The sequence below is a fragment of the Apostichopus japonicus genome, chromosome 17 (genome assembly GCF_037975245.1).
Source record: "Apostichopus japonicus isolate 1M-3 chromosome 17, ASM3797524v1, whole genome shotgun sequence".
NCBI classification, from domain to species: domain Eukaryota; kingdom Metazoa; phylum Echinodermata; class Holothuroidea; order Aspidochirotida; family Stichopodidae; genus Apostichopus; species Apostichopus japonicus.
Window position 1 is genome coordinate 10,201,286 of NC_092577.1, and position 27,062 is coordinate 10,228,347.

Here is a 27,062-nt window from a genome sequence, read left to right on the forward strand (position 1 = left end):
GTCTATTCTCTCTCCGGGTTCAGTCTATTCTCTCTCCGGTCCAGTCTCCGGTTTGTTCCAGTCTCTCAGGTCCGTTCCAGTCTTTCCGGTTCAGTACAGTCTCTCCGGTTCGTTCGAGTCTCTCGTGTTCGTTCGAGTCTCTCATGTTCGTTTGAGTATCTCGTGTTCGTTCAAGTCTCTCCGGCTCATTCCAGTCTCTCAGGTTCAGTCTATTCTCTCCGGTTCAGTCTAGTCTCTCCGGTCCGTTCCAGTCTCTCCGATGTAGGGTTCACAGGGAAGAGCCCTCTGTAGTTTGAACTTTGTAGAATGTGAGCATTGGTTGTTTCTTAAGTAAACAGTCCTGAGTGTTTGGTGTCATTAGGAAAATATTAAGTTTGCGAACTTACATATTTCACACGTGTGATAATGTTTACCTTCTGTGTCACAGTGTCCCTTCTGTTTTAACATTTTAACACCCTATTACCAACGTCATTTGAAGAATAATATAAAAGAAAGAAAAATAAGAAAGAAAGAAAATGCTCTCAGTTTGAACTAAAAAAGGTAAGGCCTTTATTTATTAGAGTGTGAACTATTCTGTCTGCAAAAATCCTTCAACATTAAGGTTGCTGCCCAGAAACATGATTTCAATAAAATCATTTGAATAGAATTGAAATAGAAATACACAATTTTCCCACTTTAACCAACATCATTGGAAAAAGGGAGGGGGGGGGGGAGGGAACCCCAATCCGATTCTACTCAAAAAGGTTTGGTCTGTAACGAGAGTGATTTATAATATATGATTCTGTAAGTTCTCTACTGCCTTTACTGCACTATATATATATAGTATAGTATTAAATCTCTTCTTGTGTGACTGAGTGACTGCTACTTTTGTGTTATACGGTTGTATTGATTTTATATGCTCTACTCTCAGAAGCTCCCTTTTAGTCAATAGTCATGTGCATATTGTTGTGTACAAACCACACACCTGTAGGTTTATAATGAATGTTTCTACAGGTAATGTCTAGAAGATCTTAGAGCTCTGTGCCCCCGCCGCACCGTGTGTGCGTGTCTCCGAGAATTAATTTGCATGAAAGTGGGCACTTTGTACAGACCTGTTTTATGGTGCATTTAGTGTAGTACAGTATGTAATTGAGAGGTAAGATTATGAGGTTGGGTGAGATGTTAGTAAAGAAACTGTTTCGAGACTGTAATCTATAAAGATCGTCAGCGTTTGGCCTCAAATTATCAGCATGCTGAAGATCGCAAGAAGTTTTTGAAAATTATACATTCCTAAAGGCTCTGATTCTCCTTCATATTATTTTCTTGTATCTATCGATGAGGGCTCAATAAGAATTAAAATATTATGCGTTATTGAAGCAAAATACTTTTGGGTTTGACAATAAATTGCCTTTTGAAATTTAAGCATTATTGACCATTATTGAACTTTATAGCATATTTTGGGAGCAGTGCTGGTAACATAATGAGAATATGTAAATGATTTAAGGCCTTGTTCATATTTGAGAATGGAAGCCTGGGAGATATGGGATGCTGCTTGTCCCTGGGAAGGTATCGAAGCTGACCCTAGAGGTGCGCCCACATTTGAGCATGCAAGGTGGATCGAAGACGAATGAAAGAATGAATCTAAACACAAGTCACGATGATCGTTTACAATTCACTGTGAGGACTTAGTTCTGCATGTTCATGTAAATTACTTCTGTGCCAGTTTATGGGGAGGTGACCAGGTCAAGTAACCTGTGTCTCTTGATCTTCCGAGCGTCCACACAGATATAATCTCAATCGCTCCTGCGAGGTCAAGATCCTCACAAAAGGGGACATCACCATTGCGTGGTCTGATCCTGAGTATGCGAGCGTCCACACTACAGTCCTTGATCGACCTTGCGGGGTCAGATCCTCCTTGTGTTCTTAAATTTTGTGAACGAGGCTTCTAAGTTGTGTTCGTATTTTTCAATTTACTTCACTCCTCTCTTACCTGTCTCCTACAAGACTGTGTTGTAGGAGACAGGTACAGTAAGTATCCTCGTTCGTAAATACACAAACCAGTGAGTTTTGGGGTGACTGTGTAAAGTAGTCTCACTTTGTTTAAGCTGAGCATTCTATCACATTTCACTTCCACCCACCAACATCCTTGAAGTCACTCACACCTTATTGATGTTTGTAGGATATCATCTTCTAGGCAATGTAATTAGTGATCAACAAGGGTTCTTCTCCAATAAATTGGTGATTTGAAGCAGGATCCAGTGCAACCTGATCAGTTTAATATGTTTGGCAAGTTCCTTGAATGATTTAGCTTGGCTTTGGCGATCGTGTGGGTGTTCCCGGTTCGGTAACTCGCATCTCCAAACAGAATCGCACCCAAAAGAGAAAGTTACTGTTACTGTACTTCACATTGACATACTGTAACTGTATATGCACAAAAAAAATAGTATCGTGCAGTTTGGGGACTTAAAATTTGGGGTAACATCCTGATTGGTTGAAAATAGGAGGAACTTCGAGAAAATCAGGAATTTATGCCACTTAGTTGAGCTGGCCTCCTAGATTTACTTCGCTCCTCTCTAACCTGTCTCCCACTCCACAATTGCACTTTCCTATCTACCTAACTACACATTTGGAAACATTTGAGCACTGCGCCCTCGCTCCCACTAATTCCTCCTTCCGTATCTACCACTCAGAAGTAGACTACACGTAATTTTCCGTGAAATTATCGTTGGTGATTTTACGACCATTTTTCGCCACTTAATTGAGCTGGCCTCCTAGTTTACTCTTTTGCAGTGTTTGTTTTATGTTTGTTGATTCAGGATGTATGCTGCTCACACTGTAACTCAGGTGGTGGAGGCATTTCTGCTGCACTCTACAGTATTGAGGATACTTGATACAGGTTCATTGGTATCCAGTATCACATCCGTACTGTGTCTCGTCCTAAATATCAACCTGTCACACATCCCTATCTAGCACTTCGATTCAACTGCCTGACACGGACTGGTTCTGTCATTAATATGTTTATCTTTCTTTTATTACTGGTACTGTAGGTATTGAATTGAGTGATTATTTTTTAACCAATTGTTTACATTAAGAGTTTAATGATGACACCTTTCAAATTGAAATCATGATGGAGAAGGAACGTGGACAACATTGACTGTTAGTTAGATATGAATTAAAGTTATCTATCACAATACAGGTACCATCACTACCATGCATGCATTTTGTTTTTCCAATAAATGCATAAATTTACCTCACACTTACCTGTGTCCTTTACCCTATATGTACTACCATCTAACCCTAGGCTATTAACTGGTAACATTCTAGCACTACGACCCCAATAGGTGAAGGATACAGGTAAATATCGTGGTTCTTAAAGCCCTGAATCAGTAAGTATATATAGGTAGATTTCAAGTTAGTTGTCAGTGCTGTATGTACTATCCATGGGCAACTACAATGGCAAACAAAAGTACAATGTAGAATAACAATGCTAAATCTACAGTACTGTATGTTTGATTGTACTGTAAATGATGTGATGACATGTCATTGATTATCATTGAATATTCAGTGTTAACTGTGGATTGAATATTCAGTGAACTGTGAGTTGATATCTTCAGTATTGAGGACAAGCCCAGTAATAAGTCCTGTTGTTCATTTATTCCCTCAGTGACTAACCGTATCAAAATAACACATTAACCCAAATAACTGACAGCGGATAATCCCTCTTGTGTTCTGTCGCATCTACGATCTCGCTGAAGACGAATATTGCCCGTGGCTCTCTGAAGACTCTAGGACTCTCTAATTCTCGGACGTGGAATAACGGTATGACTTGAAAGAGAGCAGAAGAATTTAATTGGCACACAAAGTTAGTTCAACTGTGAACTGTATATATCTTGACGAGTTGCAGGACATGCAGGAGGATGTGGGAGGATTTTTTAAATTTATTTTTTGTATTTTATAAAATGTTACGTTCTGTCAGGTCGATCCACGTTGGAATTGGTTTAAAAATGTGTTTAACTTCCATTATTTCTTAAAATAGTAACAGGACTGAAAGTCTGGAATTTTTCGACATGTGAATGTTAATTACAGTAATGTATCAATGTTTATGAGATCAGTACTAGTGATTAATGCGTTTCACAATAACTAGGCTGAGTACATTAACTATTAGGAGTACTCTCAGCCTGGCAATCAGTAACCACACACTGTGGGTCTATACTAAGTCCATGGTAAGCTATTATAATGTGTAGTGGAAATAGGGCATGTAGGTGGTACATTAGATTGTACTGCGATTGACAGATGAACTCTTTAAAACCGATCACTAACGATCACTTAACGATTGATGTGTTTCTTCAGAATGAAGATATGTCACTAAATAAACACCATAGACTTCAGGGATGGTAATGTAAATTCGGAAAGAGGGATAAAAAGAAATTTGTACTACATCAGTGACTGTATGACACAACATGCACAGCAACACTGTAGGGATGTGTGACAGGTTGATTTATTATGGACAAAATGCAGTAGGGGTGTGATACTGAATACCAATGAACCCATTTCAAGTATCCTACACTGTTGCTGTACATGTTATGTACAGTCACTGAAGTAGTACAATATTTTTTTTATATGCTGGTGTGATACTGAATACCAATGAACCAGTTTCAAGTATCCTACAGTGTTGCTGTACATGTTGTGTACAGTCACTGATGTAGGACAAATTTTTTGTATGTGCTGGAGCTGTCATATATACTGTAAAGTTTAAATTATAAGTTAAAAAAGAAGCTTGAATCTTTTACAATAAATTATTATGATAAATCAAACAGAGGTGCTTGAGCAGCGCTCTTGTGAGCTTTGACTGCACCATCGTGTTCAACAGAGATAGAACTGTCACCGTGTATGTCAGTAGAGTATTTGTACAGCTTCAGTACTCTTATGTACATAACTGATAACCAAGAAATCCTGCCAGGAATTCTCTTCAACTAACTCGAGCTCGATATTTGAGAGACCTGGATCCTCCCTCCCTCATCAGACTACTAAACTTTTCAAGTGTGCAGCATTTTTGATTAACTTTGATAAGAAGTGCTTGCCTCTCTCTGCTCAGTTAACAACATTGATGAAAACCAGCAGACTTGGTGATTGTCATGCTCTTTCCAAACAAGCTCTTAAAAAAACATCCATCTGAAGCACAAGAACAGGTCGGTCTGTGTGAAGAGAGAGGGTAGAATATTAAACCACTGAATACATGTTTGAAAATGATTTTCCAATGTCAGAGGTTGATCACATGTGTGAAATATTTTGTTGTATATCTGCTCTATTGTTATACTGTATTGTATATACATACATGACTAAACTCCCATCCATAGTGTATATGACGTGTAAGTGTCTGCAGTGCACATAATGAGAAAAAGGAAAAAAAAGGGAAAAAAAAGAAAAAAAATGAGTAAAAAAGAAAAAGAAAAAAAATAGAGGAAAAAAAAAGAAAAAAAAAATGAGAAAAAAAAAGGAAGAAAGAGAGGGGAAAAAAAGAGAAAAAAAACCCCAAAAATGGTAAAGAATCAAGAAATAATAAGAAAGGAGAAAAATCCAAAATGGTAAAGAATCAATAATTCCCTCTCTTGAAGGATCTACATATCATCTTATTATCCAGAAGCACATCTCCAAAGGAAAGATTGGATGAGAATGAAAGGTTTCTTTTGGGGAACCTTTATGTAGAACTGCTGTAGTAAGTTTTTATAGGCAACATTGCACTAGTTACTGTACTTATGCTGTACATGTATTGGGTAATATAGGTATAAAGTAGAATATGCTGAAATATGTAGAAATAGTATACAGGAAATTCAGGGAATATCTTGTCCAGTATCTCATCGCAATTCAAAATGGTCAAAGGTGCTGCCACACAAGATGTACAGCAATTTTTTTTTGACACAGGAACAATAATATTTTATATGATAGAAAATTCAGACACTTCAAAACTGCTGTATCTACTGTATGTACACAAGATTTTTAAGGAATCAATAATTCCCTGAAATTATAAGAAATAAAAGTTAGTCCCAGCAAATGGGTTTAAATATTTCCAGCCAAGTCAGTTGAAGAGACATCGAGCCCAGTAGAGTCTGAGGTGTTATTGTATTTCTGTCCTGAACTTTATTTATCATAAACAGTGGATTCCTGTGAAAAGATCAGTCTCAAAAAACATAGTTGTGGTCTTCTGAAGGGTAGATTTGGAGTAAGTGTGGCAGTGCCCCAGTAGGGGTGGGGGGGGGGGTGGTGGGTGGAACTGTCAAGTCATGTTGTTTGGGTAGATCAGACAGTGCATATGTTAAGTCGGGAGAAGGTGAAAGGTAATCTCGCTCGTAAAAATCCCCAAGTTTACCAGTAAGTTTTGGTGAATTCTTTGAAATGGTTGTACTTTATAGTTTTCATGTGTGATATTTATGATCAGGTTGGTTTATGTTTGTAGGGTGTAAAGTATTTATTACATCAGTAGTGGTGTTATTATTGTGGTCAAATTTGTAAGTTTAAAAAAAAACCCACACAGTACAGTATGCTGAAGATAGAAAAATCAAAGCCGGTGTGTGTCTTGGTAAAAACCTCCTGTCCAAACAGTTTAAAATTCCACCAGTTGTACAAAGGTCAATTTTCTTTCTTTAAGAAACCAAAACCTGCCTACAGGTGAGGTTGGACAGATAGGCAGGCCTACTACTTACCGTATGGCCTAATTATTTGTGCTTGCCAAATTCCTCACTCAGATTTACATCAAGGGTGAGCACAGAATTGTTAATCTAAGACTGCCTGCCAATAGATAACTCTGTTGTTAGTTAACCCTATTGAGCACTGGATGTCAGGGAAGGGAAGAAAACAGAAGGGGGGGGGGGGGGAAACAGGGAAGGAAGTTATTTTTGGAGAAGAGTGAACAGTGATCAGATGACTACTCTCTAGGTCCCAATCATTGCTCTCTATGCACCCTGTGTCCACTAAATCTTATGGCGAGCGATCTTTCCAGTACTCCTCAACCCTTCTTTGGAATAAACTCCCACTCAACAAAAAGAATGTCGTGTCTGTGGAGATGTTCAAAACTGTTTTGAAGACACACCTGTTTTCATTGTTATAATTGTTATGTTTACTCTTATTGTATATTGTGTACATATCTTTCACTTTCTTTTGTACAGCGCGAGGAGACTTTATTGTAAGTTGCGCTGTATAAGAACTGTTTATTATTTGTTATTATTAGGTCGGGCTCTAATGCACCTCCATATTCTTGCCCCTCCCCCAATAACCTGTTTACTTTGGTTTTGAAGGCACAACCCCCGAAAAATAGAAAGTTGGGTATGTCTTACCTGGAAGTGTTCAAGAAAGCCCCTATCGGTTTGAGGGGGGGGGGGAGGTGGAAAGGGGCCTCCTTGACCTTAGACATCCCTAGACACCTGTCAGATCTAGGCATTTGATATTCAGGCAATATGCTGAAAGCAAACATGGTCTGTAAAATGAAAAGTGCAAATATTGTGGCATTTCTGTCATAATATAGCATACAGTATAATATAGCATAAAGTGTTCAAAAGGCAAAATATTCTGTTGCTATTTGTAGGTCTTAGAGTTACCAAGCCACAAATACAGCCTTGAAGTACATGTATGCATTAGTTGCTTTCAAGCCTCAGTTTATAACAGATAAAAAAAAGGTCAGAAAAAGCAGTTAGTTCCTTTCACGTTGCTCTGACATTTGAATATCAAATTGATTCCACAGATGCTGGAGGTGTTCAGTGCTGAGCTGCAACTCTCAGGAGTTTGTTAGAAAAACATAACAAAAATTTGGGAATATATCTTTCCCTAACTTCCAGATGTTTTTATGGTTTAGTCAGGACAGCTTCTATTGGCTATGAAAGACAAACATATACGTGGAAAATATATTTCAGAATTTTTTTCCCCTCTTTGATGGTAATGTACATATAGTCTGTTCACTATACTGTAGGATTCTCTGAGCACTTGCACTTTTCCGTCTCTGGGAGTTAAAAATGTTTGTTTTTGCCAGAAAATGACATTTACTGGTTCTAAAGCTATTACCAGGGCAACAGAGGTTAATGCTATGGCTTGGCAGAGAGGTGTATAATAAAAGCAGCGTCCCTGATGACACTGGAAATACAATAGAACGAAAAAGTGCACTGTTGGTCTCAATTAGACAAACAAAAGTAATACAGGTGGCTTGATGTGACTTTGAATAAGGATATAGCATGTATAGGTGGTAAGGTGGGGGAAAGGGGTAGGGTAAGGGTGGGATAGGGGTGGTACTTGCAAGGGCAACCCCTCCCCTACCCCCTCCTCCCATGGTACAGTAGGCCACCTGTTTCCTGTTCATACCTTACAGTGTACTTGTTTAAAGAACAATCAAGGTATTATTTAAACCGTGATCTAAAATACAAAACGTCTGATCAAATATCTTCAAATTCTGAGATATTCTTATATCGCTGAGCAGAACTCATCCACAAAATATATAATCTGAAGTTTCTAGAGAACCTGTCTGCTCACCACTCCAGCACCCCCACACCGATGTGTTCTAGAGAGTGACGTGGTCAACCTGTAAGGACGTCCCCCACCCCCCTAGTGGCAAGTGTCGTAAGGGACGGGGTTGGGGCATGGGGTGACTGCTTAATTTTCCATTCAATCACCCTAGCATTGTGTACATGTATACCGTACATGAATTAAAAAGATAGAAATCTTTGATATTCAATGATCCATGTTTGACTGCTGTGTTGCCTACTTCAAGTCATTATATCCAAACCTACTTACAAACTGGGAAAGCTGAGGGGGAAAAAGAAGGCTATTTTGGAAGTCAAAGAAGCACTTTCTGATGTCCCATAGCTTCCTTCCGATGTTTGAATTTGGCAGCTACCGTAACTATTATCTTTGCAGGAGAATCCATCTAGTGTCGTTGACCTAGAAAGTGGAGAATTAGGTGGGGAAAAAATGTGGAAAAAAGAGGAAAAGGCACTTGCCCATAATCTGTTTTAAGGTAGAGAAATTTGTGCTGTTTTGGAATGAATCTGTTTTCACTATGCATTTGTGAAAGAAAGGATATCCCTTCAGTTGAAACCTGTCTCTGGGCGGCAAAGAAAACTGAAGAGTTGGGTTTGGATAATTAAACCACAGGGGGCGGTGAGCAAAATGAAAAGTAAGGAGTGTCCTGAATTTAGTTGACTGCTCTCCTACCTATCTCAGCAGTTCAAAGACACTTTCATATCTATTAACTACCCTTGTGTACTCCCATTGACCCTTAGTTTCCTTTTTCACACCCCCTACTCCCCCCTATCCTTTCTAACTCCAGTGTTCAATTTAAATACCATTCTGAATCTGTTCATGTACAGTTTTCCAAATTTTTTTTGGATCCACAGAATTGATTTGGGTTAAATGTTCATTTGTGTTCATGATTTGTGGATTAAAAGGCCTAAAAAACCCCATTTTGTGTGAAGTTAGTCAGCTGGCTAGTCGTTGTAATTTTCTGAGATCACTTGTCCGTATCGTACGTACAGTTTCACCATCATTATTATGATAATTTTTTAGGTTTACAGTCTTGTACAGGGCCAAGGCCCTTTCACACGACTTTTACAACTTAACCCTGGTCTTTGGTAACTTGTCACACCCACACCAAAGTGTGCACAATTCAATGAATCCCTCCTAGGGCACCACAGTGCACCATATCTACGTGTCCCCGGGGACCTCCCATAGGGTGCAGCCACAAACCGGCGCACTCAACTATATTTACAAGTTATCTCTCAAGTCCCTATTTATACACCTGGGTTAAGAGAGGCAATGGAGATAAAGCGCCTTGCCCAGGGAAACAGCGCAATGATCTGGCCAGGGCTCGAACCTGTAATCCTTAGATCACAAGTCCACTGCCTTAACCACTTGACCACAACGCTCCCACCATCATCGCAAGATCGTTCAAACTAGGCTAGTTCAAACTTAGTGGTAAATTTCCCACAGTCCTTGGATTTTTGGCATCGTGACATAAACCTGACAAAGAGGTCTGCTTATTAGATCCGTTGTACAGGATTGTGTTCCTTTGCTCAAAGCTGTACCAAGCAGGGATGTTGGCAGAAGCATTGATTTTTTTTTGTATCCCTAAATGAGTATAGGAACAGTCAGGAAGCATCTCTTTAGCCAAATTTGAACTTGGAACAGCCAAGCCAACCCATCATCTTTTCCTTATATATAGTTACAGAGATCTTTGCGATGAAAGTACTCTCTCCCAAAACAACTAAGAATAGTCCCTAACACACTGTAGCATACGCAAACTGGAGCCTATACCGCAATGTTTGTTTTTTACCCCAGGCTCAACCCTGCATTAGGATCTGAAGTTTTTCACTTTCTCTGTCTTTTAAAGTTTTTTCTTGTTATTCAAGGTAGATCTTTAAAAGTGTTAAAAAGTGTTCACACTGGTAACAGTGCCAAATTCATTAGGTCTTGTTGAGAGCTTTCAATATTTCAGATTCATTATTTGCAAAATTCATCTCCATTACAGAAATATACCTTTTAGTAATCAGTAAGGAAAATCACATAAAAAAAAAAAAATAAAAACCCATGCAAAGCAGATGTGGCTTCATGATTGTCGTACTGCATGGGGACTTGATCCAGTCTTTTGGAATAATTTTTTTCTTCTACAAGCCTGTTTGGTGTACGTTATTCGTGACAGTTAGCTCTATCACATCGGCCAATATTAAACTACGATTTGTGGCTCCTTCAAAGCTTGCAGAAGGAAACAAGCAAACGTCTATGGCAAGCCAATTGCTCAATAAATCGAAAAACATGGATTATCGGTCGAAAAACCATGTTTATCGGCTCATAAACCATGTTTTTCGATCGAAAAACCATGTTTATCGACCGATAAGCATGGATTTTCGGTTGATAAACACGGTTTATCGGCGAGAATCCATGTTTATCGCTTGAGAAACATGGATGATCACTGATAAACATGGTTTTTCGGCGATAAACATGGTTTTCCAGTCGAAAAACATGGTTTATCGGTCACAAAGTGTGTTTTCAAGCGATAAACATGGCTTATCTGTGACAATCCATGTTTATCTGCGATAATCCATGTTTTTCAAGCGATAAACATGGTTTTTCGAGGGATAAACATGGTTTTTCGCCGATAAACCATGTTTTTCAAGCGATAAACATGGTTTTTTGCCGATAAACCATGTTATATCCGATAAACCATGTTTATCGCGTAAAAACATAGCTACGGTCCCGCACAATCTGCATATGGACAAGTGCGGAATAATAATCGGCAACGCACAGGCTTAGTAATAGTAAACTATGCCCATCGGTCGATAAACATGGTTTATCGCCGATAAACATGGATTTCCGACGAAAAACATGGTTTATCAGTCGATAAACCATGTTTATCGACGATAAACCATGTTTATCTGTCGAAAAACATGGTTTATCGCCGATAAACATGGTTTATTGCCGATAAACATGGATTTTCGAAAAAAACTTGGAATATCTAATGAAAATCCCTGTTTATCGTTCGATAAACCATGTTTCTCAGAAAAACCATGTTTATCTGCCGATAATCATGGTTTTTCGGTGAAAAACCATGTTTATCGGTCGATAAACATGGTTTTTCGGTCGATAAACATGGTTTTTCGAGTGATAAACATGGTTTATCGGTTGATAAACATGGTTTTGCGACCGAAAATCCATGTTTCTCGATTTATTGAGCATTTGGCTTGCCATAAACGTCACAGGTTCTACATGTGATAGAGATCTATGCAGTTTGTAATAAACAACTTCCCCCCAAAAATAAAAGGGAAACCTTATCCCTGGAATGAAAAGTATGAAAGTTTGTACAGATTATGTAAACAAAAGTCTGCTGCACATTGAAGGGATATTCCCATTGTACCAGATGGTAATCCCATAAACATGCTATATACCTGTCAGGTATGATGAAAACCACACATCCTCGTATAAACACATGTTTTTACCACAAACATACAATATGGATGTTTTAAGAAGTTTGATATATTTATCTGACAACATAAAATCTCTCAAAATTCATATATTTGAAGATAAAAGTAAACACAATTTTTGACATGGGCTTCACCAAGGTCGTGGTCTTGAAAATAGGGTGGTTAATATTTATTTTGTAGCAATTAACATATTTGGGCATTGTTATGCCTTTGAATGGTACCCTGTACTACAGTAAGTAGAGCACCAACTGGGGAAGTTGGTAGGCAGCATTCAGTCTAACTGATGTTCCTTGAAGTTTTGGGGGGGGGGGGGGGGAGCTCCAGATCATGGTACTTCCTTCATTTTCTGTAAGAAATATTTCCTTTTGCTCAGATTAAACAATCAAAGTGCTTTGAGTGCATTGTTCAACTTGGAAAAAAAAAACAAAAGAAACAAAAGAAAAAACAATTTAGTTCATTTCTCGCTTACCTGTCTCCTCATAACCTCAGCATTCTCACTACTGTGTTCAGAGTGAACTGTTAACCCTTGAACACTGCGCCCTCTATGACCAGACCCTGCCAGTCGATGATCCCCCTCCTCATTTTACCACCCAAATTGTTTGGAACGTTGGTTTTTGACTTTAGTTTGCTTTTTATCTGTTCGATGGAAAGAAATATAACAAGCAAAGCTAAAACACTTACCCCTACCCTAAGAGAGAGAGAGAGGTTGGAGGGGGAATAATCTAGAACAAAAGGTTTGCAGTTGGTGATGAATGATGGTTCATGGATTATTTTGCTTTCATCCAAAATTTTGCTACAGTTTTGTGTACATACTGTACAGTATACATGTACAGTACTTTATCGCTTCTGGGTAACAAATGTGACAAAAAAAAGAAGAAAAATCACATGATTATGAACTGATGATCATATGTAGAATGCTTTTGTGAGGATCAGGCATTCAACTCTCTCATATGTAGAATGCTTTTGTCAGGATGAGGGCATTCAACTCTCCGGTTTCAGTGCACTTCAACTGCTGTAATTGCCTCACCATACTCAAGAACATGTGAGTTGGAATGAAGGGAATAGACCCAAGATATGTCGAAATTATGCCTTAGATACAGGTGATGTTGTACAAATTATTGAAAATGAATATCTCGTATCCTTCCCATCCACACCTTGGTCCCTCCACCTGTCCCCCCTCGTATACCCACCACCTTCCCATCCCAACTTCTCCATGACTAAACATGTATGAAAATGGTGAGGTGGTTGCCAATGTATTATGTCCAAGTTTTGTTCTTTGTGTTCATCCATGTACGATAAGTTTGCTTTGTGTGTACAAGAGTGAACCAGCGTTGCGTGGTAAGGTAAACTACTACGACAGGCTGTCGCCCAAGGATGGCGACATGACATTTTGTGTTTTAGTATAGAATTCTTGATGGTTAGAACAGATGGGTGGTGCAGTAATGTAACATCTGATGGATTTTTTTCAATGTTTTGTATTTAAACAAAGCAAAGGAATAATATTGTCTACTGACCAGGATTATTATAAGTCCACTGTTTTTAATTGGGATTATAAGTCCACTGTTTCTTGATGTCTAAGACAATAGTGTTAGAGTATATATGAGAGTACAGCATTGTCTGGTGCAGCTGTGGATATGAAGGATAATTCCAAACCCATCCTGGTTTTGGTGGCAGAATCAGAATTTTTGAGATTCCCAAATATATATATTTTGCCTCGACCTTTGCCCCAAGTGGAATTCAATAAGTTCCCCAAACAGTGTCAGTGTTAGCATTCTTGTATTGACTTCATATCTTCACTTACCTGTCTCTCCACAACTTAAGCATTCTCGCTCTACCATTTCGAGAGCGAACTTTTAACCCTTTTAGCACCTTACATACGCTCTCTTTGACCGGTCATTATATAACCAGTTTCTATAACATACTGTAGTCCTACAATTTACTACGTTCCTTGCTTACCTGTCTCCCCACGACCTTTGCACCCTCCTACCGTGCCTAGAATTTCCTGGTAAGCTTTTAAAACTGTGCGCCCTCTATGAACGGCTCCTCTGGTCACCACCCTTCCTTCTCATTCCACCATCCAAAGTGCTTGTTCATTATATAACCTCTTGCTATAACATAATCCTGCACTTCACCAAATCCCTCTTTTTAGAAATACTTAAAATTCCTATTCTTCAAATAACTCATGAATCCCATGTTGCAGTTGCCTTGTCTTGCAGACGGAATAGGAAAACTAGCTCTGATGTTTTTGTTGGCAGTTATAGCACAGGACTATTTTGAAATCTTTTGTGAGCTCTGCAGAAATTGTATGTATGAGTCATTCAAACTTGCTCAAAAATCATTTGCCAACTCCTTACAGGATCTTGGCTATAGATGCAGGCCTATTGTGTAAAGAAGGTGTATAACTTTAGTTCTGTTTAGGGATAATGTCAAAGCAGAAGTCAGCTGAAAGCAGAATTGAAAAGAGTTTGAACATATTAAATTATTCCTCTATATAGATTGCAGTCACATTTAGTGTATTAAGTTGTATTAAAAGTTGTATTTGCGAAACATCAAGCCAACTTACTTTTACACATTCTCTTACACAGGCTCTCTAGTGGATAAGCAGTTTGCTAACAGTTTTATTTTATTTTTAGTTGTATTTTCGTCTTTCGTTGGTCTTGTCTCCCCAACTTAACCAGCTTCCAACCACCAAAACAAATTCGGTCCCTCCTTCCCTCCCCCTTACCTCACGGTGCTGTGGCCGAGTGGATAAAGGCGGTGGCATTTGAAGCAATGAGGCTTAGCAATCGGGACGTTCAGGGTTCGATTCCCGGCCGGGTCATAGTAAGATGGGTTTTTCATCCAAGAGCAATCTACGGCTTTCCCATCTGAAATGACTTTCTAAATTGAAAAGATTCCAAATTTGAGTTAAAATGTTGAATTGGAAGCCACCCGACATGTAAGTTGTAATCCATAAGCCCTTAAGGGTTTCTCCCACATTTGTGGTCGCTTAAGCGTCGTAAAAATAACTGCTGATTATATTTACAGGAGAACAAAGAAACAACATTTTTTCATGTTCTGATAGCCCCCCTCCTACTTCGCCCCCCTAGCTGTCGTCACGCACGTAATTGATTTATGTATTCATCATGCACTGCAGTATCCTTTTCTGCTAGTCATAATATTCTCAGACCTGTTTAAAGCCTCTGGGATTCATTTTTGCACAAAAGAATTGAAATGTGAGACCCCAAGGCTGCTTTGCAAAGTTTACCATGCTGTTCCACAAAGGTCTGTTAAGTCTCTTTTAGCTGAACAAAAGAATTTGTCAATCTTGTTAAGTTAACAGGTTTATAATAAACCCTTATCCCTATTTACACCAAGGGGTGAAAAGGTTCTAAAAGGCCTTTTAGATCTAGTCTTAACTAAAAATGACTTTTTCCTTGAAATTAATTGGCAGAAGGTGAAAATTTAAATATTTTTTAGGCGACCAATGCAGATCGTCAAGGTAATGGCTTAGTTTGTGGATATTGTTCTCAAATGGAAGCTAATTACAAATTTTTGTATAAGATACTGTATATATATATTTACCTTGATTTAGCCTTGAACCCATTGCAATGTGGTATTGTCATCACTCCGCTGTTACCTATCTCCATTTAACATATGCACATCGATCTTCTGGTTGTTATGGAAACAGAACTTTTAATATCCTGTTATGAAAGCCTTTAGGTTATATCAACTTACTCCATAGGGCTGGTTATTCCACAAGTTCTTAAATGAATTTCCCAGAATAAACTGTGTGCAGCTAAGCTATCTCTGTTTATGTTGCAAAAAGGTTGGGGGGAGGAGGAAGGAGGGGGGAGAAAGGAGGGGGAAGTAGGAGGGGGAGGGGAAGAATCATTTGAGATGCAGCAGAAGAATTTAGATATTATCAGTAGATCTTGTAAGTGGGTTTAATAATTATAGTTTGGCATTCCAGTCGTTGTGGTATGTTATTGCATGTTGTCAAATTTGTAGTGCAGGCTTCTCTGCTGTTTTTAAACTGTTTTCAAATCCTGAGATCAATCAGCTTTCCCGATAAGTTATATATTTCCATAGTTCGTAATGCATTCCCAGAATAACCCTACAGCAGGATGAATCCAATGAAGAGAAGTACTATGATGTGGAAATAAAATCTGTAACAGGCTTCCTGTCTTTCCGGATTAAATCGTTTGTCGTTTTTCTCGGTCGAGGGGGAATCTCTTCCTCTGCAACCGTTTCCATTGAGCCTACGCTAACGACCAAGGAAACCGGGTTCGTCGCATCCTCCTAAAGCTCTTTTTTCATGAAATCTGCTCGCCACAGTTTCCAGACCGTGAATTCCTACAGTGAATCTTCTCTTTAAGACTCAAGAGACCAAACCGTTGTTCGCTTGCAATTTTAAGCTGATTAGAAAATATCTCGGTTGAAAGATGGGGCTGTGAGCTCCTTGTCCTGAAGGGACAACAGATGAAGTTGTAGTACATACATTGTATGTAAGCGACGATGATTTGATGTATTCGGAGCTGCCAAAGCAGTTTGATTTGTCAGAAAGGCAGAAACATTCAATTCTCCTCTTCTGACTAGATGTCATTGCAGACTCCTCTAAATTAACTAACTTAGTACTGTACAATGTTTGGATGTACAGTATTCCCTAAGAAAGCTGGTGTGGACAATTTTTTGTTTTGTTTTTTGGCTGTCTTTTGTTTGTATGGTGTAGTGACTTTGGTGTTGCAGGGCTAATTTTCAGGGATTTTAGGTTTGGTGAATAGAACACCAATATTTACACTGTAGGAGAGATGTGTAGGTTTGTTTAATAGAACAGCAATACGTACAACTGTAGGACAGATAAATAGGTTTGGTGGATATAACAGCTTTGATAATGGTGATATTACTCTTGTGGAAAAAGCTAAATTTTCAGGTACTTCTTCTTGACTCAAATCTCACCTGTAAGTATCATATTAATAGTCTATGCTCCCAAATCTCATACAGAAGATTATTGGAATATTTCATAAAATTCGCTATTTTTGTACCATCGCATACATTTAAAACACTGTACGATTCCCTCGTTAATTCAAAGCAGTCTTGCTGCAACATAATTTGGGGAAACACCTATCCATCTTACCTTAATCGCCTGTTTACTCTCCAGTAAGAAAGCCATTAGACTGATTACAAATTCTAGTTATCGTGCTCAGAGTAATGTTATATTTTCTAACTTAAAAATCTTAAATATCTTCGACACAAGAAAACTCCAGGTCGCTCTATTTATGTATAAATATTTTAATGGACTTTTGCCTTCTAACTTTGATGATTACTAACTTTTTAATTGTGACATTCGTTAAAAATTTGCCCTGTTAATATGCATGTACATATTAATATGCAATATGCATGTACATATTAACATATTAATATGCATGTACTGTACAAGTGTAGAACAAACCCAAATGCCTAAGCCTTGATTTATATTTTCAATGTGAGCAACTGACGAAGTGAAAGAAAACGGAAAAAAAAAAGTGCTGTCGTCAAGAAATGTGAACGATTAATGATTGTCAGTGATTTCTAAAAAATTGTTGAGATGGTACATTTTTTAATTTTAATTTGATCTCAAGAGGATAACTAGTAGTAATATTAATGAGATTAAGAGACCTATGGTTTGTCAATTGTCAAATATTGATGAATCGTGGTTTTCATTGCTCTATGATGAGAAATGTACTTGGCTAATATTGCAAACAAATTGACACATTGGACTTTGTTGAGTACAGGATGTGGACTTTGGTTTATGTACAAGTTTACAGCTTCCATCAATCCTATCCATTGTTTGGATTAGAGTCGATGAGCCGTACAGTACCTTAACATTACTTCTTCTACAGTGTACAGTATATAGACACATACTGTAGGTACAGAAATCCATGCTGTGTGCAATATACATGGTAATACGTGCTGACATGTACATGTGTTATGTGGATATGATATTGAAACTAAATGAGTCAGGAAAGCAAATTTCAAAGAAACGTTTGTTCAAGGTTAGAATGTGACTTTGTATTTTGAAAGTGGCCACGGTTGGGTGTCTACTAATTTAAATCAAATTGCCTCATAAATTTTTCCCTCCAAGGTTGTTGAAATTTCCTGACATGACATCTTGTATGATCAGCCATCAGTTTTGGCTACAAAGTAGTATTTCTTTGGTTGAGAAATGTGAGACTAATTAAGTGTAGGAACATCTAGTCCATTGGCTGTAGTAGGTTCATGTACAGATTTGTGGAAAGGGTGAACCACAAACCTGTGTACTTGGTTCAGGTGGGGACTGTTCAAGTCGCCTGCAATATGTCCTTGTAGAGTTAAATGCATACATGTATGTATATGAGAGAGCCCAACTTGTATTTTATGCATGTATTTTAGATCCTCCTGCAAGCAGGAACTTGCGAAGAAGCCATCATTGGCTTATCAAAGCCGCAAGCTGACCGAAGTCAGTCTCTTAGATTCATATTTAACGTCCATGATTCTGAATTTGTCAATTGTCAACAACTCTGTAACTGGACGACATACATTAATGTTGGAGCGATTCAAAACTCGGGACCTTATGATTGGAAGGCCTGCACCAGCGTTAACCACTGAGCTAACTTTCCACACTTTTTAAGCATGTTTGCTCAGGACTATTTTCTCTTGTTGGTTTACTTCCTGCAAAGGTCCATGGTTGGATGAAAAAGTCAGGTCCTATAACCTGTAGATCATTTGGTGGTTATAGGACTGACTCAATAGTGTTTGTTGTCATCTGTTTATAATGGAACTTTTGACAGCAAGCTTAGCTGCACCTGTCAAGTTTAGTGGATTTAAAGGATTTATAAATCCACTGTTTAGGTTACAATAGGCAGTTGTTAAATGCACCACAGGTTCCCTCTAAGCAGGTTGGGTGCAACCAAGATCTCTATTGTTCTCTCTCTGTCAATATTTTTCTTGGAATAATTCTTGTACCTGTCAGACACCAACTATTTGTGACAGGTTTTCACATCAAATTGTTTTGTACTAGTGTTGAAGTGTGTGTGTGTGTGTGTGGGGGGGGGGGGCAATTGTTGGTGAGTAAGCCATATATTTACCTCACATAGGTCTGTTGAGTGACAGGTTAGTTTTCTCAGTAAACAGTGCATTTATATCTATCACTAAATCTGTACTGTATTATGTCAGGGAGTTGTTCCATAACAACTCCCTGATTATGTCACCATTAAGTAATTGTAGAAACTGGAACATGTCTGTTGAAATCAGTAGTGTTTGCACGGGTTATCCGGGTACCCGGGTACCCGCCCGACGTGATACTACCCGGTTCCTAATTTATTACCCGAATCCTAAGCAAAGTGTGATTTATAAAAAAAAAAAAAATCGGCAAACCGACGGTTAGGCTGATTTCCCATTGACTTAGTGTGTTCTTAGGCTACAATGTGGTAGAAGATAACAGCAATAACGAAGGGGGCCGCTCGACGCGATATACTACCCGGTTCCTAATTTATTACCCGAATCATACGCAAAGTGTGATTGTTTAAAAAAAAAATTGCAAACCGATGGTTAGGCTGATTTCCCATTGACTTAGTGTGTTCTTAGGCTACCATGTGTTCGAAGATAACAGCAATAACGAAAGCTTTCCATAGATATCGAATAACTGCGTCACAATTTCAGCTAATAAACAGATGGCTAGGCTAGACTACCCCCATTGACTTAGTGTGGTGTTAGGCAACCATGTGGTCGAACGTAACAGCAATAACGAAAGTATTCCATGGATGTCTTATAACTGCGTCACAACTCCAGCAGATAAACAGATGGTTAGGCTTAGCTAGATTTCTCATTGACTTAGTGCGGTGTTAGGCTACCATGTGGAAGAAATTATTATTTATTCATTCGTTTATTTCAAAGAAGGAAAGGCTGACAAGGAATTTTACGCGATGTTTATGGATTATAGACGGGATAACTAAAAAATAGTAATCGCAAGTGGCTTTTTACTAATCGTTTATTCCAAATGCGATCAAATTGCGCGAATCGCGCAATCTCGCGGCTAATGCGAACCCTGGGCCTGCATAATAGATAGTAGGCCTAGTAGTATTAAAAACTGTTTAAGAGCTAAATTGGATATTTATATGGTTTGATCCAATAGACGTGCACGACCTAGCATAAGCAGCGGCGGCAGTGCGATGTTAGTAGTAATGCTAATTAAAATTAAATAATTAATTTATTAACAAGTTAATGAAAGAAACAGAAGCAAATAAAAATTATTGAGGGAGATTTTATACCTTATCTTACACCTACGTATCTGAACATGAAAACATTGTCAGTAGAGAATATAATGCATTTATTACAGCATCCAATATGTAATTTCTTGAAAATCGTGATACACGAGGGTAAACAAATTTTTTCCGGGTACCCGGATACCCGACGGGTAACGGCCCTCGGGTACCCGGTTCCCGATTTTTGGACCCGTGTAAACACTAGAAATCAGTACTTTTTTTTTTTTTTTAGCCTTTGAAGAAGATCCTGCTAGGATCGAAACGTCAGGCCAACTTACTTTTACACATTCTCTTACACAGGCTCTCTAGTGGATAAGCAAGTTTGCTAACAGTTTTATTTTATTTTATTACGAAATCAGTACTAATCAGGTGTGGGAAAGGGGGGGGAGAGGGGGGAGAGGGCTGAGGTAGAGAGGGAGAGTTGGGTTGGTACAGTACGTCGTCGGGGATGGGGGAGAGGCGGTGGTTTTTTAGTTTTATCTGTTTAATTTGTGGTAAATACTAAAATTTACAACACATGACTTGGTATAAATTGTGTTGGCCATACCTCCCATGGTGGTGGTTTCCTTCACATTCCATAATAATGTGATCATCCTGCCATTTATACAATATCTGTGAAAAGAGTTTTTTTATTCCTTTGATTTCATATTGATTCACATTTTTGGCAAATTTAAGGTGGCTACAGCTCCCGTCTTTGGAGAAAAATAAAATAATATGTATAGAATTGAAAAAAAAATTCAGGGAATCATTTAGTGTTTTAATTTTGTAAAGAAGTAACAAAGGTTCTCAATTTTGTCTTAATATGAAATATAATTAATGCTGTGGGTTCTTGTGTAAATAAGTCTTAGCGATTGTATAATGAACTTGACGAAGTTGCCTAGTATATTTGCGATACGAAACTGGATAAAATTTCGCAGACTTTATGGTTGGAGCATTTACACCATTAACCACTCAGTTGTTTCACATTCAGAAGTGAATGATCGCTAAATTGTTGCTTTTATTTAGCGTATGAATTCAATTTTTATAAAAAATAAAATTTCATTTCCAATGTCTGTGTTAATAAGGAAATCGTTAATTGGTAATTTAATTGGGCTTGAATACTTAATTATATACAAGATCCCATAAAAGAAAAGTTGTTTCATCTAAAAATTCGTAAGTCAATCTTAGTCATTAGAAAATAACGATAACAAGAAGAAGACGAAATCGTTTGAATAGCATTTTCCATCTTGTGGCCAATTCATTCATTTATTGGTTTCGATGATAATCGTAACCTATGCATTCATGATGGCGTATGTGTGTATGTGTGGGTGTGTGTGAGTGCGTTTGTGACGCCCAGCTTGTAAACACGATATCTCAAGAAGGGAAGGTCAGACAAATTTCATATTTGATGTATAAAAGTACCACATTGAATAAAAGAAGCTTATTATTTATGGCGGAGGTCGAAGGTCATTTGGGGTCACCAGGGGTCAAATTGTGAAAATTTTGTAACCACGATATCTCAATACTGGAAGCTTGGGCAACCTCTAATTTAGTGTGTAGAAGTACCACTTTGAGTTAAAGAATCTTTTTGTTTTTGGTAGAGGTCAAAGGTCATTTAGGGGCACCAGGGGTCAAATCGTGAAACCCTTTTAAAACATGTACACCTTCACTATGCATTACGTCAGATTCATGAAGGAAACTGCGGACTGCCCATGTAACATAATCAAAACCACAATGTGCATTTTTGCATTCTGGTTCTTACAACCAGTTGAGGAAGTTTTCCTCACCAGTTGGGACAGTCAGTCATCTTATGTGTTCCTTAAAGATGGCTGAGAACAATTTGGAGAGTAAAACCCTCCAGGAAAGTTCTTTCTGAAAACTTCTAGCAATTATAGCGTGCTTATAATTTTGGATCTTTACTGACTACCCTTAACCTCTCACTTCAGTTACACTGTTTGATGACAGGTCTGGTAAATTAGACCATTGTTTTATCAGACCCTCTTTGTCTTTTAAATTATCCCTATAAGTCTCTCCTTCCATATTTTACTATCCTACTTCATGCAGGTTAACAACAGCTTTTGGCTTCCCCCTGCATGTACATGTATGTAAAAAGCAAGGCCTCTAAGCATTCATGTAAGAAGTCTTGACTCTGGCTTATTTTCCCTCAGCAGTCTTTTTTTCTTTTCTTTTTTACCCAAGAGAGAGATACCTGATAGTAGTCTGTGAAATTCCCATCTTTGGAACATTTTTCCCAGTTGGGTTTCCTATAATTGAAACCATTTGATGTCACTGGTAATAGGTCAGAGGGGTCACAGCACTTTAAAGAGCGACAGTAGGTTTGTCTTTTGTCCTTTGGTAGGAAAAAAATAGAGAGGGAGAGAGTGTAAGGAATGAAAAGGAAACTATTTTGGCCGGACTTATAATTTTTAAATTAAGTAAAAAAAGAATTAAAAACCCCCAAGAAACACTGGATTTGGGGGTAGGGAACTGTGATGTATCTGATAAATAACATTTACAGGATAATATATTTAAGTATTAGGCCCAAATTTCAGCAAGTTAAATGTTGTGACATATTTTCAAAATTACTTTCTTGGTGGTTCCTGTAAACTCCGAAATTACTTCCAGACATCGGAAGGAGACATGGAATCAGGCAAATTAATGTTCCAGTGGGCTCAATATATTTTCTGGTCGGTAGATGTTTGTTGGAGCATGAGTGACCTGTATTTTACTTGCTATGATCATATTTAGGGGTGGGGGTTTGGGGTGGGGGTTTGGGGGTGGTGGGGGTTTGGGGTGGGTGTTAGGGTGGGAGAAACCGATGACCAGTAATATAATACACAAAAAAATGTACTCAATTCCAGAGTATTTTACAATAATTCTGCTGAATGTTCATACCCTTTAAACCTTGAAAATGTTTATTGTCTGCTTAACAAAGGAGACTGAAAGAATTGGGGAAAGAGAAATAATAACATGAATCTTGTTTCTTACAGAAATCCAACAAGGTCCAATCTTCTACCACTAGTTAATCTGTGGTCAAAAGGGGAAAAAATATTAATAGAAAATATGAAAGCAAGAGTGGTTTTGACTTTAGAACCTAGCCTTAAGACTTGACGACAGAAATATTCTATTTCATGTCACATAATAACATGACTGTGATTTACAAAGCTGTGGGATTATATCTAGGGATGCTTGGTATACAGTAGTACTGTGGGTCTCTATTTCATTGGGACTTGCAAGAGTTGCTTTCATAAGGGGGAAGATTTGAGGTGCCAGGGAGTCTGTGAAGAGCTGCCACAGTTGGACTTTGTTTGTTTAAACAGCTTTTTCATTCAAACAGTAGAAATAAGAATGACCCTACGCGCACAGTTTTGAATACAGTAGAATGCTTTTAACAATATTAAATATTTTCTGTGTTCCGTTAAAGCGGCATTTAGGCCAGGTTTCATTCAGAATTTAAGAATCACATTTTAGAGGAAGGATCAGATATTGGCCAGGGCAAGTTTGTAAGGAATTTTTCTGGTTGTCACTAGGACAACCAGACCTTACATGTTGGTTGTCTGAAAACATGTAGCAAAATAAGAAAGAATGCTCAATATATAAACTGTAGGATAGATGTAAAGGTTTGGTGCATAGGACACCAATATGTACACTGTAGGAGAAATGTGTAGGTTTGTTGAATATAAAAGCAATATGTACACTTTAGGAGAGATGTGCAGGTTTTGTGAATGAACAGGAACATGTACACTGGGAGAGATGTGTAGGTTTGGTGAATAGAACAGCAATATGTAGACTGTAGGAGAGATGTATAGGTTTGGTGAATAGAAAAGCAATATGTACACTGTAGGAGAGCTGTGTAGGTTTGGTGAATAGAACACCAATATGTACACTGTATGACAGATGTGTAGGTTTGGTGAAAAGAACAGCAAAGGGTACACATTCTAAGTGCCTTTGAAAGCAACATTCAACATGTGCCACAGAACATGTGCCACATAACATGTACCACAGCACGTACTACCTGTACAGGGATCATGTACTATGGGAACATATTCCAAACTGTTTTGATGGTTACATTCATGGCTGGATTGAACTCATATTGTATCAGGTGTGAACAAATATCGGAACATTGCTGATAGCAAATATTGTGAGCACTACACTCCTTTAAGGTAGCATTCATGGTTTTGTGGCTACAATTCTCATCCATTCAGCCAGAGAGTTAGAAGAGTATCCATAGACCCTTTCATAATTCTCTTTCAATTGGAGTTGATTGTGAAGAGTTTTTTCTCAGGCCATGTTTTTCTAACCCGCACCACATTAGATGGGCATGAATGTAATCTAATCATGCTGTCTTGTATTCATGTTCACAAATTATTATAACATCACACAATTAAATCCTCTATTTTGGGAATCTTTGTTGAAAAAGAGCCGTTATAAAGTCCTCGACTTATCTGGCAGTTTTCACGGATGCCGATCATCTGATGTATCGATGTGTGAACACTTGCTGTGAATGCATACAAAACTATACTACAGACCATACTGTCCTATATCTGGCTGTGTGGATGGTGTTATTCGGCCCTATTTTTCTTTTGTGCTCGTGGCACATCTGATCAATGGGAGAATTTGGGAACCCAGTTTTTTTGTCCCCATTTTCTCATTTTTTTCATTCATATTGCACATAGCAACAAGCAATCACTTCATATGTTTGGTTGCACAATAAACGACCATAAACAGAATAACAGCTAGTGGTTTCTTTCGGAAGCAAAAAGAAAACTGGAGAGCAGCTAAAAGCGTGGAAGCCATTGCAGTCAGTTGACTGGGACTCGACATATTTGCCCTCTAGCTGTTTACTGTGCAAAAAACAAGACCAGTTTTCTTGTTGATCATCATTCAAGTAAAGATTTCTTTGAAATGGTGAGACATATTAAAGGGAGTGAATGTCCCCCATGAATGGCATCAGTTGTACAGCTGTACAGAGCTTTAAGGAATTTTTGTTTGCTTAAATCTTTAGAATACACACACACAAAGCTTCAGCAGTGTATACAGTATGTACATGTATGCACCTTTCACTATAAACCACTTTCTCGTCATTTCTGCGATTGCAAATTTGTCAGTCCTGTGTAAACATTTTCACCCAAAGCAGGCCTCAGATTCCATGAAAGTGACTCCTCATAGTTTGATCTATCGGATTCATTACCAATTATGTACAATTTCTCTCTCTCTGAAATTAATTTTACCCCAGCTTCTCTGAAAGGATGATGGTAGGATCTATTCTTCCCTGTCTCAATAGTTATCATCTTCTGATTTTTGGGGAAATGTGGAGCTGTGGTTTCTAATGGCTTGTTGTTATAGTACTACTAGGCTTAGAGAACGGGGCTAGTTTACATCATGGATTTTGAGAGGGCACTGCAGTATGCCAGCAAGTGGGGTGACTGGGGATGAGAGAGAGGGGAAAGATCAGGAAGGTGGAGGGGGGAAGGTGAGGTGGAGGAGGGGGAAGGGGGAACGGGGGAAGGTTGAAAAAAATCAGTGATTGATCTAGAGCTGATTGACATGGATTTGGGAGAGTTTTGGTGAGCTATGCCAAGAACCTCTGGCTTATCTGATAAAAGAAGCTGTGCTAAGCAAAAAGTAAACTGTTACTGGAATTTAGGGGCCTGTGGTGGTCCTACTGTATGGGATCTCAGTTGCAGTGTCATGTGAATTTAGGGGCCTGTGGTGGTCCTATGGGATCTCAGTTGCAGTGTCATGTGAATTTAGGGGCCCGTGGGGGTCCTATGGGACCTCAGTTCAGTTACAGTATCCTGTGTATTCAGGGGCCATGGTGGTCCTATGGGACCTCAGTTACAGTGTCCTGTGTATTTAGGGGCCCGTGGTAGTCCTATGGGACCTCAGTTGCAGTGTCCTGTGTATTTAGGGGCCTGTGGTGGTCCTCAGTTGCAGTGTCTTGTGGTTATTGTTTATTATTTGATGTAGATACCACCATCCCTTGCTCCCCTGGTGAAACACATACAAAATTGACTTCATTCCTCTCTTACCTGTCTCATAAGCACTCTGATCTACCGGGCCTATAACAACTGGTAAACAGTCTTGTAATGTACCAGTCGGTATACTCTCCAGGTCACTGCACTCTTCTTCAAGCATATGAAATGTTTTTCCTGCTGGATTTCAACCACCCACCCAACCACCCACCCAACCACCCACCTACCCATTCAACTATACAGGGTATAATCGAGCACTACATTATTATACTTCACATACTGTGTAGTTTTCATCTTTCCTCTCTACTGTACGTAGTTCTACATGCAGTTTTACAGCTTTGAATAAAGTCAGCTTTTTTTGCGTCAAGTGTACGTGGTATATGTTACCATATTCTCCATTTAATTTCACACTTCAGTCTTTTACATACAGACTCTTTTCATGCACATATAATATCCTTGACTTTCCAAGTTCACACCTACAGCAAACACCCGGGCTTTAAAAATTTAATATGGCGTCCGATACACGCATGCTGGTCTGAGGTTTGGTGAAGCTTTCATAGGAAACAATTATGGAAAAGTTCAGGGCTATTCTATTCATGTGAAATAAATAATAAAGTCCAATACGGCTTTGAGATTTTTATTTTTTTGGTTTGGAATGCTGGCAAACAACAGATGTTTCAGAGAGACAAGCCTACATTTTTAGGTGGTACACATCTGTGTGGGCTTTATGAATGGTTGACTTTGTATATCAATTTCTCGTGTAGAGGATTTTCTACTCGGAAAATTTAATTTAAATGCACTATGGTTAAACTCTTGTAAAGAAAGGCCTGATATTTGTCAGAGAACAAGTCTGTATGCATGTGTGTGTTTGGGCTTATATAAGAAGGTAGGGGAGGGGAGGGGTTGAGAGG

General features: G+C 38.5%; 1 protein-coding gene across 1 annotated transcript in view; it reads left to right on the top strand.

Annotated features, from left to right (window-relative positions):
• LOC139954609 (uncharacterized) overlaps positions 1-27,062 on the top strand; it is a 68,821-nt gene that overhangs the window by 12,454 nt on the left and 29,305 nt on the right. The gene's annotated exons all lie outside the window — the stretch shown is intronic.